Source organism: Aegilops tauschii, chromosome 1, assembly GCF_002575655.3.
Source record: "Aegilops tauschii subsp. strangulata cultivar AL8/78 chromosome 1, Aet v6.0, whole genome shotgun sequence".
Lineage (NCBI taxonomy): Eukaryota > Viridiplantae > Streptophyta > Magnoliopsida > Poales > Poaceae > Aegilops > Aegilops tauschii.
Genome location: NC_053035.3, coordinates 430,052,199 through 430,071,018, shown reverse-complemented (window position 1 = coordinate 430,071,018; position 18,820 = coordinate 430,052,199).

The following is an 18,820-nucleotide window of genomic DNA, read 5'->3' as shown; positions in this document are numbered from 1 at the left end:
GAAAGGAGTGCATCTACATACCCTTGTAGATCGCGAGCGGAAGCGTTCCAATGAACGTGGATGACAGAGTCGTACTCGCCGTGATTCAAATCACCGATGACCGAGTGCTGAACGGACGGCACCTCCGCGTTCAACACACGTACGGTGCAGCGACGTCTCCTCCTTCTTGATCCAGCAAGGGGAAGGAGAGGTTGATGAAGATCCAGCAGCACGACGGCGTGGTGGTGGATGTAGCGGGTCTCGGCAGGGCTTCGCCGAGCTTCTGCGAGAGGGAGAGGTGTAGCAGGGGAGGAGGGAGGCGCCCAAGGCTGTTGTACTACTGCCCTCCGTCCCCCCCTTTATATAGGCCCCCTGGGAGGGGGGGCGCCGGCCAAGCCCCATCTAGAGGGGGGGCGACGGCCAAGGGGGTGCCTTGCCCCCCAAGGCAAGTGGGGCGCCCCCCCACCCTAGGGTTTCCAACCCTAGGCGCAGGGGGAGGCCCATGGGGGGCGCCCAGCCCACTAGGGGCTGGTTCCCTTCCCACTTCAGCCCACGGGGCCCTCCGGGATAGGTGACCCCACCCGGTGGACCCCCGGGACCCTTCCGGTGGTCCCGGTACAATACCGGTAACCCCCGAAACTTTCCCGGTGGCCGAAACTTGACTTCCTATATATAATTCTTCACCTCCGGACCATTCCGGAACTCCTCGTGACGTCCGGGATCTCATCCGGGACTCCGAACAACTTTCGGGTTTCCGCTTACACATATCTCTACAACCCTAGCGTCACCGAACCTTAAGTGTGTAGACCCTACGGGTTCGGGAGACATGCAGACATGACCGAGACACCTCTCCGGTCAATAACCAACAGCGGGATCTGGATACCCATGTTGGCTCCCACATGTTCCACGATGATCTCATCGGATGAACCACGATGTCGAGGATTCAATCAATCCCGTATACAATTCCCTTTGTCAATCGGTATGTTACTTGCCCGAGATTCGATCGTCGGTATCCCAATACCTTGTTCAATCTCGTTACCGGCAAGTCTCTTTACTCGTACCGCAATGCATGATCCCGTGACTAACGCCTTAGTCACATAGAGCTCATTATGATGATGCATTACCGAGTGGGCCCAGAGATACCTCTCCGTCACACGGAGTGACAAATCCCAGTCTCGATCCGTGCCAACCCAACAGACACTTTCGGAGATACCCGTAGTGCACCTTTATAGTCACCCAGTTACGTTGTGACGTTTGGCACACCCAAAGCACTCCTACGGTATCCGGGAGTTGCACGATCTCATGGTCTAAGGAAAAGATACTTGACATTGGAAAAGCTCTAGCAAACGAAACTACACGATCTTTTATGCTATGCTTAGGATTGGGTCTTGTCCATCACATCATTCTCCTAATGATGTGATCCCGTTATCAACGACATCCAATGTCCATAGTCAGGAAACCATGACTATCTGTTGATCAACGAGCTAGTCAACTAGAGGCTTACTAGGGACACGTTGTGGTCTATGTATTCACACATGTATTAGAATTTCCGGATAACACAATTATAGCATGAACAATAGACAATTACCATGAACAAAGAAATATAATAATAACCATTTATTATTGCCTCTAGGGCATATTTCCAACAGTCTCCCACTTGCACTAGAGTCAATAATCTAGTTACATTGTGATGAATCGAACACCCATTGCGTCCTGGTGTTGATCATGTTTTGCTCTAGGGAGAGGTTTAGTCAACGGATCTGCTACATTCAGGTCCGTATGTACTTTACAAATATCTATGTCTCCATTTTGAACACTTTCACGAATGAAGTTGAAGCGACGCTTGATATGCCTGGTCTTCCTGTGAAACCTGGGCTCCTTCGCAAGGGCAATAGCTCCAGTGTTGTCACAGAAGAGAGTCATCGGGCCCGACGCATTGGGAATCACCCCTAGGTCGGTAATGAACTCCTTCACCCAGACTGCTTCCTGTGCTGCCTCCGAGGCTGCCATGTACTCCGCTTCACATGTAGATCCCGCCACGACGCTTTGCTTGCAACTGCACCAGCTTACTGCTCCTCCATTCAAAATATACACGTATCCGGTTTGTGACTTCGAGTCATCCAGATCTGTGTCGAAGCTAGTGTCGACGTAACCCTTTACGACGAGCTCTTCGTCACCTCCATAAACGAGAAACATATCCTTAGTCCTCTTCAGGTACTTCAGGATATTCTTGACCGCTGTCCAGTGTTCCATGCCGGGATTACTTTGGTACCTTCCTACCAAACTCACGGCAAGGTTTACATCAGGTCTGGTACACAGCATGGCATACATAATAGACCCTATGGCCGAGGCATAGGGGATGACACTCATCTTTTCTATATCTTCTGCCGTGGTCGGGCATTGAGTCGTGCTCAATTGCACACCTTGCAATACAGGCAAGAACCCCTTCTTGGACTGATCCATATTGAACTTCTTCAATATCTTGTCAAGGTATGTACTCTGTGAAAGATCAATGAGGCGTCTTGATCTATCTCTATAGATCTTGATGCCTAATATATAAGCAGCTTCTCCAAGGTCCTTCATTGAAAAACACTTATTCAAATAGGCCTTTATACTTTCCAAGAATTCTATATCATTTCCCATCAATAGTATGTCATCCATATATAATAAGAGAAATGCTACAGAGCTCCCACTCACTTTCTTGTAAACACAGGCTTCTCCATAAGTCTGTGTAAACCCAAATGCTTTGATCATCTCATCAAAGCGAATGTTCCAACTCCGAGATGCTTGCACCAGCCCATAGATTGAGCGCTGGAGCTTGCATACTTTGTTAGCATTCTTAGGATCGACAAAACCTTCTGGCTGCATCATATACAACTCTTCCTTAAGGAAGCCGTTAAGGAATGCCGTTTTGACGTCCATCTGCCATATCTCATAATCATAGTATGCGGCAATTGCTAACATGATTCAGACGGACTTCAGCTTCGCTACGGGTGAGAAAGTCTCATCGTAGTCAACCCCTTGAACTTGTCGATAACCCTTAGTGACAAGTCGAGCCTTATAGATGGTCACATTACCATCCGTGTCCGTCTTCTTCTTAAAGATCCATTTGTTTTCTATGGCTCGCCGATCATCGGGCAAGTCATTCAAAGTCCATACTTCGTTTTCATACATGGATCCTATCTCGGATTTCATGGCTTCTAGCCATTTGTCGGAATCCGGGCCCGCCATCGCTTCTTCATAGTTCGAAGGTTCACCGTTGTCTAACAACATGATTTCCAGGACAGGGTTGCCGTACCACTCTGGTGCGGAACGTGTCCTTGTGGACCTATGAAGTTCAGTAGTAACTTGATCCGAAGCTTCATGATCATCATCATTAACTTCCTCCCCAGTCGGTGTAGGCACCACAGGAACATTTTCCCGCGCTGCGCTACTTTCCGGTTCGGAAGGGGTGACTATCACCTCATCAAGTTCCACTTTCCTCCCACTCAATTCTTTCGAGAGAAACTCCTCTAGAAAGGACCCGTTCTTGGCAACGAAGATCTTGCCTTCGGATCTGAGGTAGAAGGTATACCCAATAGTTTCCTTAGGGTATCCTATGAAGACGCATTTCTCCGACTTGGGTTCGAGCTTTTCAGGTTGAAGTTTCTTGACATAAGCATCGCATCCCCAAACTTTTAGAAACGACAGCTTAGGTTTCTTCCCAAACCATAATTCATACGGTGTCGTCTCAACGGATTTCGACGGAGCCCTATTTAAAGTGAATGCGGCAGTCTCTAAAGCATAGCCCCAAAATGAGAGCGGTAAATCGGTAAGAGACATCATAGATCGCACCATATCCAATAGAGTGCGATTACGACGTTCGGACACACCGTTTCTCTGAGGTGTTCCAGGCGGCGTGAGTTGTGAAACTATTCCACATTTCCTTAAGTGTGCACCAAACTCGTGACTTAAATATTCTCCACCACGATCTGATCGTAAGAATTTTATTTTTCTGTCACGTTGATTCTCAACCTCACTCTGAAATTCCTTGAACTTTTCAAAGGTTTCAGACTTGTGTTTCATTAGGTAGACATACCCATATCTACTTAAGTCATCAGTGAGAGTGAGAACATAACGATATCCTCCGCGAGCCTCAACACTCATTGGACCGCACACATCGGTATGTATGATTTCCAATAAGTTGGTTGCTCGCTCCATTGTTCCGGAGAACGGGGTCTTGGTCATCTTACCCATGAGGCATGGTTCGCACGTGTCAAATGATTCGTAATCAAGAGACTCCAAAAGTCCATCTGCATGGAGCTTCTTCATGCGCTTGACACCAATGTGACCAAGGCGGCAGTGCCACAAGTATGTGGGACTATCGTTATCAACTTTACATCTTTTGGTATTCACACTATGAATATGTGTAACATCACGTTCGAGATTCATCAAAAATAAACCATTGCCAGCGGGGCATGACCATAAAACATATCTCTCAAATAAATAGAACAACCATTATTCTCGGATTTAAATGAGTAGCCATCTCGAATTAAACGAGATCCAGATACAATGTTCATGCTCAAAGCTGGCACTAAATAACAATTATTGAGGTTTAAAACTAATCCCGTGGGTAGATGCAGAGGTAGCGTGCCGACGGCGATCACATCGACCTTGGAACCATTCCCGACGCGCATCGTCACCTCGTCCTTCGCCAGTCTCCGTTTATTCCGTAGTTCCTGTTTTGAGTTACAAATATGAGCAACCGCACCGGTATCAAATACCCAGGAGCTACTACGAGTACTGGTAAGGTACACATCAATTACATGTATATCACATATACCTTTGGCGTTGCCGGCCTTCTTGTCCGCTAAGTATTTGGGGCAGTTCCGCTTCCAGTGACCACTTCCCTTGCAATAAAAGCACTCAGTTTCAGGCTTGGGTCCATTCTTTGACTTCTTTCCAGTAACTGGCTTACCGGGCGTGGCAACTCCCTTGCCGTCCTTCTTGAAGTTCTTCTTACCCTTGCCCTTCTTGAACTTAGTGGTTTTATTCACCATCAACACTTGATGTTCTTTTCTGATCTCCCCCTCCGCTGATTTCAGCATTGAATATACCTCAGGAATGGTCTTTTCCATCCCCTGCATATTGAAGTTCATCACAAAGCTCTTGTAGCTTGGTGGAAGCGACTGGAGGATTCTGTCAATGACCGCGTCATCCGGGAGATTAACTCCCAGCTGAGACAAGCGGTTGTGCAACCCAGACATTCTGAGTATGTGCTCACTAACAGAACTATTCTCCTCCATTTTACAGCTGAAGAACTTGTCGGAGACTTCATATCTCTCGACCCGGGCATGAGCTTGGAAAACCATTTTCAGCTCCTCGAACATCTCATATGCTCCATGTTTCTCAAAACGCTTTTAGAGACCTGGTTCTAAGCTGTAAAGCATGCCGCACTGAACGAGGGAGTAATCATCAGCACGCTGCTGCCAAGCGTTCATAACGTCTTGGTTCTCTGGGATTGGTGCTTCACCTAGCGGTGCTTCTAAGACATAATCTTTCTTGGCTACTATGAGGATGATCCTCAGGTTCCGGACCCAGTCCGTATAGTTGCTGCCATCATCTTTCAGCTTGGTTTTCTCTAGGAACGCGTTGAAATTGAGGACAATGTTGGCCATTAGATCTACAAGACATAGTGTAAAGATTTTTAGACTAAGTTCATGATAATTAAGTTCATTTAATCAAATTACTCAATGAACTCCCACTCAGATAGACATCCCTCTAGTCATCTAAGTGAAACATGATCCGAGTTAACTAGGCCGTGTCCGATCATCACGTGAGACGGACTAGTCAAGATCGGTGAACATCTCCATGTTGATCGTATCTTCTATACGACTCATGCTCGACCTTTCGGTCCTCCGTGTTCCGAGGCCATGTCTGTACATGCTAGGCTCGTCAAGTCAACCTAAGTGTATTGCGTGTGTTCCGAGGCCATGTCTGTACATGCTAGGCTCGTCAACACCCGTTGTATACGAACGTTAGAATCTATCACACCCGATCATCACGTGGTGCTTCGAAACAACGAACCTTCGCAACGGTGCACAGTTAGGGTGAACACTTTCTTGAAATTATCATAAGGGATCATCTTACTTACTACCGTCGTTCTAAGCAAATAAGATGCAAAACATGATAAACATCACATGCAATCAAATAGTGACATGACATGGCCAATATCATTATGCTCCTTTGATCTCCATCTTCGGGGCACCATGATCATCTTCGTCACCGGCATGAAACCATGATCTCCATCATCATGATCTCCATCATTGTGTCTTCATGAAGTCGTCACGCCAACGATTACTTCTACTTCTATGGCTAACGCGTTTAGCAACAAAGTAAAGTAATTTACATGGCGTTATTCAATGACACGCAGGTCATACAAAATAATAAAGACAACTCCTATGGCTCCTGCCAGTTGTCATACTCATCGACATGCAAGTCGTGATTCCTATTACAAGAATATGATCAATCTCATACATCACATATATCATTCATCACATCTTCTGGCCATATCACATCACATAGCACATGCTGCAAAAACAAGTTAGACGTCCTCTAATTGTTGTTGCAAGTTTTTACGTGGTTTGTAGGTTTCTAGCAAGAACGTTTCTTACCTACGTATGACCACAACGTGATTTGCCAATTTCTATTTACCTTTCATAAGGACCCTTTTCATCGAATCCGTTCCGACTAAAGTAGGAGAGACAGACACCCGCTAGCCACCTTATGCAACTAGTGCATGTCAGTCGGTGAAACCTATCTCACGTAAGCGTACGTGTAAGGTCGGTCCGGGCCGCTTCATCCTACAATGCCGCCGAAACAAGAAACGACTAGTAGCGGCAAGAAGAATTGGCAACATCAACGCCCACAACTTCTTTGTGTTCTACTCGTGCATAGTAATTACGCATAGGCCTGGCTCATGATGCCACTGTTGGGAATCATAGCATAATTTTAAAATTTTCCTACGCTCACCAAGATCCATCTATGGAGTATACTAGCAACGAGGGGAAAGGAGTGCATCTACATACCCTTGTAGATCGCGAGCAGAAGCGTTCCAATGAACGTGGATGACGGAGTCGTACTCGCCGTGATTCAAATCACCGATGACCGAGTGCCGAACGGACGGCACCTCCGCGTTCAACACACGTACGGTGCAGCGACGTCTCCTCCTTCTTGATCCAGCAAGGGGGAAGGAGAGGTTGATGGAGATCCAGCAGCACGACGGCGTGGTGGTGGATGTAGCGGGTCTCGGCAGGGCTTCGCCGAGCTTCTGCGAGAGGGAGAGGTGTAGCAGGGGAGGAGGGAGGCGCCCAAGGCTGTTGTACTACTGCCCTACCTCCCCCCCCCCCTTTATATAGGCCCCCTGGGAGGGGGGGCACCGGCCAAGCCCCATCTAGATGGGGGGGCGGCGGCCAAGGGGGTGCCTTGCCCCCCAAGGCAAGTGGGGCGCCCCCCCCCCCACCCTAGGGTTTCCAACCCTAGGCGCAAGGGGGAGGCCCATGGGGGCGCCCATCCCACTAGGGGCTGGTTCCCTTCCCACTTCAGCCCACGGGGCCCTCCGGGATAGGTGGCCCCACCCGGTGGACCCCCGGGACCCTTCCGGTGGTCCCGGTACAATACCGGTAACCCCCGAAACTTTCCCGGTGGCCGAAACTTGACTTCCTATATATAATTCTTCACCTCCGGACCATTCCGGAACTCCTCGTGACGTCCGGGATCTCATCCGGGACTCCGAACAACTTTCGGATTTCTGCATACACATATCTCTACAACCCTAGCGTCACCGAACCTTAAGTGTGTAGACCCTACGGGTTCGGGAGACATGCAGACATGACCGAGACGCCTCTCCGGTCAATAACCAACAGCGGGATCTGGATACCCATGTTGGCTCCCACATGTTCCACGATGATCTCATCGGATGAACCACGATGTCGAGGATTCAATCAATCCCGTATACAATTCCCTTTGTCAATCGATATGTTACTTGCCCGAGATTCGATCGTCGGTATCCCAATACCTTGTTCAATCTCGTTACCGGCAAGTCTCTTTACTCGTACCGCAATGCATGATCCCGTGACTAACGCCTTAGTCACATTGAGCTCATTATGATGATGCATTACCGAGTGGGCCCAGAGATACCTCTCCGTCATACGGAGTGACAAATCCCAGTCTCGATCCGTGCCAACCCAACAGACACTTTCGGAGATACCCGTAGTACACCTTTATAGTCACCCAGTTACGTTGTGACGTTTGGCACACCCAAAGCACTCCTACGGTATCCGGGAGTTGCACGATCTCATGGTCTAAGAAAAAGATACTTGACATTGGAAAAGCTCTAGCAAACGAAACTACACGATCTTTTATGCTATGCTTAGGATTGGGTCTTGTCCATCACATCATTCTCCCAATGATGTGATCCCGTTATCAATGACATCCAATGTCCATAGTCAGGAAACCATGACTATCTGTTGATCAACGAGCTAGTCAACTAGAGGCTTACTAGGGACACGTTGTGGTCTATGTATTCACACATGTATTACGATTTCCGGATAACACAATTATAGCATGAATAATAGACAATTACCATGAACAAATAAATATAATAATAACCATTTATTATTGCCTCTAGGGCATATTTCCAACAGCCGGCCACTCATTTGAGGCCACCTATAAGCCTTTTTCATGTAGTGTATAGAATTGTCATATTGAGCTTGAACTTTCTAGAACCATTTATTTAATCCTAGTCTTTCTTTAGCTGGTGGTTTTGTATTTCAGTAATTGTAAGAGAAATGTGAAGAAAACATGTATCCTAGATTCAATGGTTTGGTTCCCTACGATGGAACCAGTCCACCCGGGTTGAAGTCATTGACTTGACACGAATGCTAGCATATTTCCTAGATTTATTTCAGGTTCTCTGGCACTATTTTTTCAATGATATGGCGTGCCTATCGACTACGAGGTGATTGTGGCAACTTCGTCAATCTAAAGATCTGCCAACTCAATCTTCTGAGGTACTCATGGACCTCATGGTGGTCGGGTTGCACATGTGTATTCATTGGGGTGAGTGTGCTCGCATGTTGTGAGCGTCTTCATTTGTGACGTGTTTCTCAAACAATAAACTTGTATGTAAGTAATACTAGGAATTTATAAGATGCAAAATTTTCAGAAGATAACTTAGACTATTTGGGGCATGTATATACAAAAATAACAAAGAGATAGACAAGTCCCTTCCTCTATGTGTGTGTGTGTGTGTTTTCGTGAAAGATAAAATGTCATGCTTTTTTTATTTTCCAGGTTATCTCTCAAGCAATAGGATGGATCCATATATGTTGCTCTTTGCAACGTGTGGAGGATTAGGTACCTATGAGCATTGGTTGCAACCGTCTAAGAGACGATAGCATGTGATAAGTTCAACCTTTTTGGATGTCGGTACAATAATAGGTTATGTGTTGCATACAACAAACCACTAAATATAAATTAATTTCTCTTCTCATTTTTCAGATGATATAAATAGTCCTATTGTATTATGAATCCTTTCAGGCTATCATTTCATAGCATTAAGTACATCCATGCTAATAATTAAAGTACACAACCTGTCAATTTAAAAGCACTCGATGGTACTTTAGGCAGTTTATGAAATTTCAAGGATTAATTTGCCATCAAACCAATGATGATGTCGGTAGCTATTTTCAAACTCGGAAAGGTCATCGCCAATAGGACCCCATCCCCTACTTTTCCTTCAGCGCTGTGGCAAAGTCGCCAGTCAAACTAGCGGTTTAATTCTTCACTTAGTAAAAGATCGCTGAGAGCGGTGTTACGTCGGACAAACTCGCCTGCTCCTCTTATCTATACCTAATAATAAATGGGCTATTATTTTTGGCAGTACGTCATCGAAATTGCCCTGAAAGTTGTAAAATATTACCCACCAATGCCACCTATATGTGATGAAAAAATGTTTCACACTGGGGAATACGTCGCCCGGGCCAGCCCATGCAGAAGGGATCTGCTATACTGCGCTCTGCGTGCCGGGAAAAGACACAACGTGCCCATTTGGGCCGCCTATGTCCAAGCGGCGTGCTTTTAGTTTTCGTATTTTTTTTCATTTTCATTTTCTTTTCTGTTCTCCTTTTTCTACTTTAAATAATTTAGAACTTCAGAAAAGTTCGGAAAATTAAAACCAATAAGAACTTTGAACTTTTTCTAATAAATTATGAAATGTTTGTGGATTCAAAAATTGTTTTTTATTTTATAAAAAAATTGCTAATTCAAAAAATGTTGTAAATTTTTAAAACAAATATTCGCAAAATCAAAAAATGTTCATGATTTTTTGTAAAGTCCGCATACTAAAAAATGTTAACGAAATTGTAAAAAGATATTGCTAATTTGAAAAATGTATCCTAAAAATTCAAAAACTATTCGTGACATACAAAATAGTTTATTCATTCATAAAATGTTCGCCGATTCAAGAATTGATCATGCATTTCAAAAAAAATTCTTGAAATAAAAAAGTGTTCTTTACATAAAGAACATGGTTGTTAATTTCGAAAATAGTTCCACCAATTTCCAACACAATGTTCGTCCATTCTAGAAATTTTCGCCGATTCAAGAGAATTGTTAAAAAAATATTCACAATTTTCTAAAAATGTTTGGAAATAGTATAAAGTGGTCTTGACTTAAGAAAATTTTCGAAAATTTGTACAGTGTTCATGAATTTGAAAAATATCCATAATTTCATATATGTTCATGAGTTTATTTTTTCATGATGTCACGAAATTAAGAGTGATGGTGTATCTTGGTGATGTAGTAAAATATGATCATGGCCATTGACGATTATGATTTTTTTTTCTCCTGTGGCAATGCACCAGCCCTTTTGCTTGTATGGACCAATGGCACAAAGGCGTGGGGACAGGAATGATGGCCAACAAAAACACTGGTTCGTATACTCGGAGGCAACAGTGCATATGCAGCTGTGGGCCTGTGGTTGGGCAGATGGACTGAGGCACTGCCGTCACGGCAGGTTGCCGTAGTGTACTGTTGGTACAACGATGCAAGATGAAGATTAATGTCCTCTTTTTGGTCGATATTCCTTCGCATTATTAACTCGTTATTTGATTTAAATATTGAGCCGTCATGCTACTATAGTACTCTTAGAGCATCTTCACTAGATAATCAATATTTTGGTGCTTCAAACCGGTGATGGTCCAAATTTGAAGCACCAAAAAGTGCTTTTTACATCTTCGAAAAAGGCTCAACTCCAACAGATGGTCCAAAACGGAGATATAAATAAAAGAGCAACTCCAATAGATGGTTCAAAATGAAGATTAAAACAACCAACTACTACTTCATCTCAACATAGTTCAAACATGAAATTCAACGTAGTTTCATACATAAATTCACCTACTACTTATTCGAACTACTAGATGAAACTACTCCTCGTCATCGGAGCTGCGGAACTGCTCCCAGAACTCGTCCTTGGTCGGGTCATCGCACCCCTCGTTCTCCTCCTCGGAGTCACCCCAGTCCTCATCCAACGACTTGATAGGGATCACAGTCGAGGGGCTGGCCTCGTCCTCCTTCTTCACCCCCTTCTTTTGCGCCTCGACGTCGTGCTTCCAGTAGTGCTCCAGCTCGGCCTGGACGTACTGCGGATGCTCTCGTGCAAACCGACCCATCGCCGCCTCGTCGCTCTTGCTGGGAGCGACGACAACCGCCGGTCTCTTCTTCGCCTTCTGGCATCTCCTCCATCCGGATGCCCTGCGGCACGAGCCACTCCGCCACCTCCTGGGTCTCGACCTCCGGGAAGTTGAGGTCCGTCTTTGGCCGTCCGGCACGCCACACCGCCACGTCGTAGGCACCCACGGCCTCATCGGCGGTGGGATACGTGCCGAGCCACCAAAGCCGCATCGCGTCGGAGAACTCCACTCCGAAGTTCCTGGAGGGCTTCGCCCTTATGGCGAAGAAACCGGACTTGCATTTGGAGTCTTCTTCGGCGCCATCGGGGAGCGGGCGGCGGCCGAGCGGGTAGCAAGTCGGGGCGGCAGCCGAGAGGGGAGCGGGCCGGCGGCGTGCGACGCAGGGCCGAAGCGGGGCGGCGGCGTGTGGCGCGGGGCGGAGGCGGACAGAGCGGGGCGGCGGATGGACCGGAGACGGAGGCGGCCGGGGTAGGGCTGGGCGGAGGCGCACGGAGCGGGGCCGAACGAAGGACGGACCGTAGGCGGAGGCGGCCAAAGAGGAGGCAGACGGGATCGGGGCAGGGCGGAGGCGGACGCGATGGGGCGGCGCGGCGGCAGACGGCGGCCCAGGCAAGGTGGAATCGGCGGCGGGGGGCTGGATCTATAGCGAGGCGGCGTCGGGGACCTGGGCGGCGGCCGAGCGGGGAGCTGCGGCGGGCAGGTCGCGGGCGGGCGGTTGCGAGGCGGAAGGGGGAATGAACTGTCGGTTGGTCGTTTGGCGGGCGGCCGTGATTTTACATTAGTTGTATCTCGTGATGTAAATTTGCATCACGTAGTTTTCAATTTTACATCTCTAGAAGACGGTGATCCAATTTATTTTACATATGAACCGTCTGTTGAAGCAGCGCTTTTTGCTCTCGAAGCTTCAAAAATTAGTTATTTTTATGTATGGACCGTTTATTAGAGATGCTCTTAACTGTTAGTATCCAAGCAACGAGCTCATATACATATCGACTTCCGCATGGCAGAAAGTGAACTTCCCACGTGAGTATCGTTTTAAGAAGAAATTCCATGTCACAAGATCGACATTTTTATATTTTCCATGTCGCAAAAACAAATTTACCTACATTTTCTTAGGCGCAAACAAAAAAATATTGGTGTATACATGTTATGTACAAAAAGAATTGCCATGATCCATGTCAAAAACTATATAAAAACTAAACAATATCACAAAAGAAATTTGGCATGGCAAAATATAGGTGTCAATAAATTTGCCATGGTTTGTTTGAAAATTTGCCAAGGTAAATTCAATAAAAATGTTGTAGATAAGAAATTTTCTATGTGCAGGGAAGTGTGAGAAAATTTGTACAGATAACATGGCTAAGTTTTTATGAAAATGCCTTCTCGTATGTTAATAGACAGTTTTTTTATTAAATTTTCCATGTCACAAATGAGTACGGCGATACATCGAATGAGTTCGCCTACTGCTGTATCTGGTCCAGTGGTACAACTTGGGATGCGAGTGGTATTTCGGCGATATGCTATGTGATGGGTCCATCCCCAGTGGTGGGAATAGTCTATATTTGTCTGCCTGCCCAAGTAGGGAGTTTTGGTGACCAGGCTTCATGGAGGTCGATTTTTTTAAAATCAAAATTCAAACTGTCCGGTTTCAAGAAAATCAAAATTCATGTACATAGGATGAAATGTATGTGTGTGAAAAAAATCACGATAATATACCTTGAATTACGATATGTACAAAAAAGTAATTTCATGGACTTTGGGGGGTGAACAGATCAACAGAATGATGTGTTGAAAAACCACTTTTTTTTTGCACAGCCCTCATTTCACCATTTTCCATCTTGAATGTGCATTATTCCTCCATGTATATCTGTATTTTTGTAGAATTTTTTGAAATATAAAAATATGAATTTTGATTATTTTTTAAATGGGCGCTATGGAGCTCAGCGTCCAAAAGAAATTTCCACGCCTGCTCGCACATACGACGCTTTAATACGGGCATCGACACATATGCCAATCGAGCCAGCAACACTAATAGCGTGCTCAAGCGAGGACAAACGCTCCTATATATTTTCGGATGGTTTTCCCACTATAGTATTAAGCTTACTTATATTTTTCGGAATCACGTAATTTCATCTCTCTTATCCTTCTTGGCTAGAAGTTACAAGTTTCCTGTCTTCCATCAATTATAATGTTTTCGCTTTGTTAACTTAGAAACTAGGACATCACAAGTGTGTTCATGCCATTCAAAAAATTATATAGTCAGCAATTTCATTTCACCACGATGAATTTAAGATATAAATATAGCCTCTGTCCCGAATTACTTCTCGCTCAAATGAATGTATCTAACACTATTCGAGACGGATGGTGATACATGTTCACCTAGTCAAGTTACCCAAAAATATGTTCCCTACTTAGAGCTTCTACAACCGGACTTGACAAATCCGACCCCTGTCCAGGCACGTCCGCGGACAGTGACCGCTCACGCCTTAAATAATCCATTCTACAACCGGATATCTCAAATTAGAAATCTCAAATCCATTTTATTACATACCTGGAATTTGGATTAATAAACAACTTGCCCCCGTATTCGATCAGTGTTAACCTATGCGCGACCTCGAAGGATGACGGATGCGTTTCGTCAGAGATTCTTATACTGACGTCGGTTTTAGAATTCCTGCCTGTATGGCCCAGCTGGAGGAGCTAGTTACCGTTGGCACATATCTGTACAGGACCGAGATGTCGTCCTGGACGGCCGTGGGTCCGGCCGTAACCTATACGACAAAATAATATTATTTTTTCAGCAGCTATCCGACAATATCTGCAGCGTCTCATATCACAATGAGGACGTGCATCCATGATTCCATGAGCAGGCGATCTCGTAAGATCGCTTGTCTGTTCTACGGTATGCGGATGGTATAATACTCCCTCCGTAAACTAATATAAGAGCGTTTAGATCACTATTTTAGTTATCTAAACACTCTTATATTAGTTTACAGAGGGAGTATTTTGTATGGATCGTGACCTAGATATGGCAAGAAACCTCAAGCTCTTATATTATGTGCTTTTAAGGAGCTTTCTGTTCTTAAAATTATTTTTCATAAGATTGAACTTTTCTACTTCGGTGAAGCCACAGATTCAACATACTAGTTGTTGGGAATCGTAGCATAATTTAAAATTTTCCTACGCTCACCAAGATGCATCTATGGAGTCTACTAGCAACGAGGAGAAAGGAGTGGATCTACGTACCCTTGTAGATCGCGAGCGGAAGCGTTCCAATGAACGTGGATGACGGAGTCGTACTCGCCGTGATCCAAATCACCGATGACCGAGTGCCGAACGTACGGCACCTCCGCGTTCAACACACGTACGGTGCAACGACGTCTCCTCCTTTCTTGATCCAGCAAGGGGGGAGGAGAGGTTGATGGAGATCCAACAGCACGACGGCGTGGTGGTGGATGTAGCGGCTCTCTGGCAGGGCTTCGTCGAGCTTCTGCGCGAGAGAGAGAGGTGTTGCAGGGGAGGAGGGAGGCGCCAAAGGCTGTTGTGTGCTGCCCTCCCTCCCCCCCTTTATATAGGCCCCCAAGGGGGGGTGCGCAGCCCTTGGAGATGGGATCTCCAAGGGGGGGGGGGGGCGGCGGCCAAGGGGGAAGGGGTTGCCTTGCCCCCCAAGGCAAGGGGAAACCCCCCCCCTAGGGTTCCCAACCCTAGGCGCATGGGGGGGAGGCCCAAAGTGGCGCCCCAGCCCATTAGGGGCTGGTTCCCCTCCACTTTCAGCCCACGGGGCCCTCCGGGACAGGTGGCCCCACCCGGTGGACCCCCGGGACCCTTCCGGTGGTCCCGGTACAATACCGATAACCCCCGAAACTTTCCCGGTAGCCAAAACTGGACTTCCTATATATAATTCTTCACCTCCGGACCATTCCGGAACCTCTCGTGATGTCCGGGATCTCATCCGGGACTCCGAACAACTTTCGGGTTTCCGCATACATATATCTCTACAACCCTAGCGTCACCGGACCTTAAGTGTGTAGACCCTACGGGTTCGGGAGACATGCAGACATGACCGAGACGCCTCTCCGGTCAATAACCAACAGCGGGATCTGGATACCCATGTTGGCTCCCACATGTTCCACGATGATATCATCGGGTGAACCACGGTGTCGAGGATTCAATCAATCCGTATGCAATTCCCTTTGTCAATCGGTATGTTACTTGCCCGAGATTCGATCGTCGGTATCCCAATACCTTGTTCAATCTCGTTACCGGCAAGTCTCTTTACTCGTACCGCAATGCATGATCCCGTGACTAACGCCTTAGTCACATTGAGCTCATTATGATGATGCATTACCGAGTGGGCCCAGAGATACCTCTCCGTTTACACGGAGTGACAAATCCCAGTCTCGATCCGTGCCAACCCAACAGACACTTTCGGAGATACCCGTAATGCACCTTTATAGTCACCCAGTTACGTTGTGACGTTTGGCACACCCAAAGCACTCCTACGGTATCCGGGAGTTGCACGATCTCATGGTCTAAGGAAAAGATACTTGACATTGGAAAAGCTCTAGCAAACGAAACTACACGATCTTTTATGCTATGCTTAAGTTGGGTCTTGTCCATCACATCACTCCTAATGATGTGATCCCGTTATCAATGACATCCTATGTCCATAGTCAGGAAACCATGACTATCTGTTGATCAACGAGCTAGTCAACTAGAGGCTTACTAGGGACAGGTTGTGGTCTATGTATTCACACATGTATTACGATTTCCGGACAATACAATTATAGCATGAATAATAGACTATTATCATGAACACAGAAATATAATAATAACCATTTATTATTGCCTCTAGGGCATATTTCCAACACTAGTATGATGAGATTTTCGGCTGCCGGCTTGGGCACATCTACCTATTCGGTACCTAGGTATCCCGATTAACTATCGGCTTCTAAGTGTCAATGAGTGGAAATATATGGAAGAGGGACTTGAGAAGCGACTCGATAGTTGGAAGGCAAAACTCTTGTCTTAGGGAACCAATTGGTTTTGATCAATTTTGTCCTCAACAATATGTTTGTATGTTGCCCTTCTTCCACTTACTTGTTTATGTAGGGATTTAACTACTTTAAATCCAGATTATTCTGGCAGTGAAATGAATCGAAGAAATATATGTGGGGTCAATGTATAGGTGTTTCTGTGCGAGATATACAAAAAAGACAAATACATACACAAAAATGAGCTTGTTCTTTGTTTTTTTTTTCAGCAGAGTTTTGTCTTTTTTTCTGTACCGTATAATATGTTGTGTTATTGAGCGAAATTAAGAGGCGCATAGAGAACATCCATATATATTCATATGATAAAAGATCACCTTTTTCAGAACTTAAAAAAACTATTTTTAGCACTAAATTCAAACCAGATGCTCCGTGGAGCCGTGCTTCAAAAATCCGCTCTCTAATGAACGGTCACATGCAGGAGCTGCTCCGCTAGTACGCACTCTGAAAGCGACTGGGCTGCTGACATTGACCAACATACCAAAAAAGTACTGGCTTGCAGGCAGAACCAATCAAAAGGTCATACTCCTTTTGCAAAAATCAAACATTACAAATTTTGACCATATTCTTAGAGAAAATAGGTACATCTAGAATACCAAATGCACGTCATTGGATACATCGTGAGCTATATTTTCAGAATGTACATGTTTGGTATTGTAGATGTAGACAATTTTTTCTATACACTTGGTCAAAGTTGGCAAAGTTGACTTTCACAAAAAACTATAGGCACTACATTGAGGAATGGAGGGAGTAGTATTTATCTCATATGTCCAACTCAAATTCCTAATGCATCCTATTCCCAACAGAACATCCTTTGGCCAGCCGATGACATTTGCTATTCGTCTGTCGTCACCATTCACTGTGTTCCGTGTCTTCCTACTAGCACAGTATGTTTCCGTGTAAGTATTTTATAGAGGATCCATAGTCATCGTTGTATGTCCAAGTCCAAGATTCAACCACTCCAGTGCTCAGGCTTTATGATGGGGATATGAATGGCACACTCTGTGCATGTTCACAACTGCGACTATGTACTTCAGTACGGAAGGTAGTCAGGTGCGCACGTCGTGATCTTGTGGTGTACGGGTTTTCTTTTTTTTCTTTTTCAGAATGGGTTCCGTAGCTTTATCCTCATTTAAGACTCACAAAATGAACATGGAGCTTGGGATTTTCCTTTCGTGCGGAAAATATAGAACCTAGATGGAGATGATGTTGGGCATTTAAGGCTCCACTAGCAGAAAATCCCATTGTGCATTCCTCTGCCTATGATTATGAAAAACAACATAAAACACGATCGGGCAGGAAGAACTATGTGGCACATTGACCCCACATTCTCTGCACTACTTGCTCAAATAATTCTGCAGCAGCAGCGACTTAACAACTAACCATTTCTCCCAAAGACAATCATTTATCAGACAGCACATCCTCACTGGCAAAACCAGATAAGGGTGGGACAGTATCTCTTTCATCGCAGAAACAACACTTACCTGGACATGTTGATTTGGTGCTCGAGCTCAGCTGCACCTGATATCTAGGGCGTTGGCACATGCGTTGGGATGTGGTAAAGTGCGCCAGACACGACCGGGGCTGTTCGCTGGAAAATTGGAATACTGAGGCTATACAGCGGGCAACAGTGGGGTCGTGGGACCGGTCGTAGATGCCGCGGGGTTAGTCCTTCACGGTGGAGACCTGAGTCTAGTGACACGGCGTCTCCCGCCAAGCTGAGCCATGGCCCAGTACGTTAGTACATGCAGTGGACATGTAACTGAGCCGTCCAGGGTGCTCTGAGTGGTAGGCGTGGGTGGGGGGCGTCGAAATCAGTTTTCCGTGGAAGATGGTTCTGCTCGAGGCTGCCGCCTCCTTTGCGAATTAGTCATAGCTCGCTGGTAGATCCATGTCGGCAGCGGCGAATGGTTCCAACGCGGTGAGACCACGGAGACTGACGGCTTGGGATTCCTGTTATATTTAGTCGTGCGCACAGTTCGGCTCTACCGTCGTTTACGTCTTATTTGCAGTTCTACGTGATTTTTGTCCATGAGCAAGTCTGGAGATGATCCGATA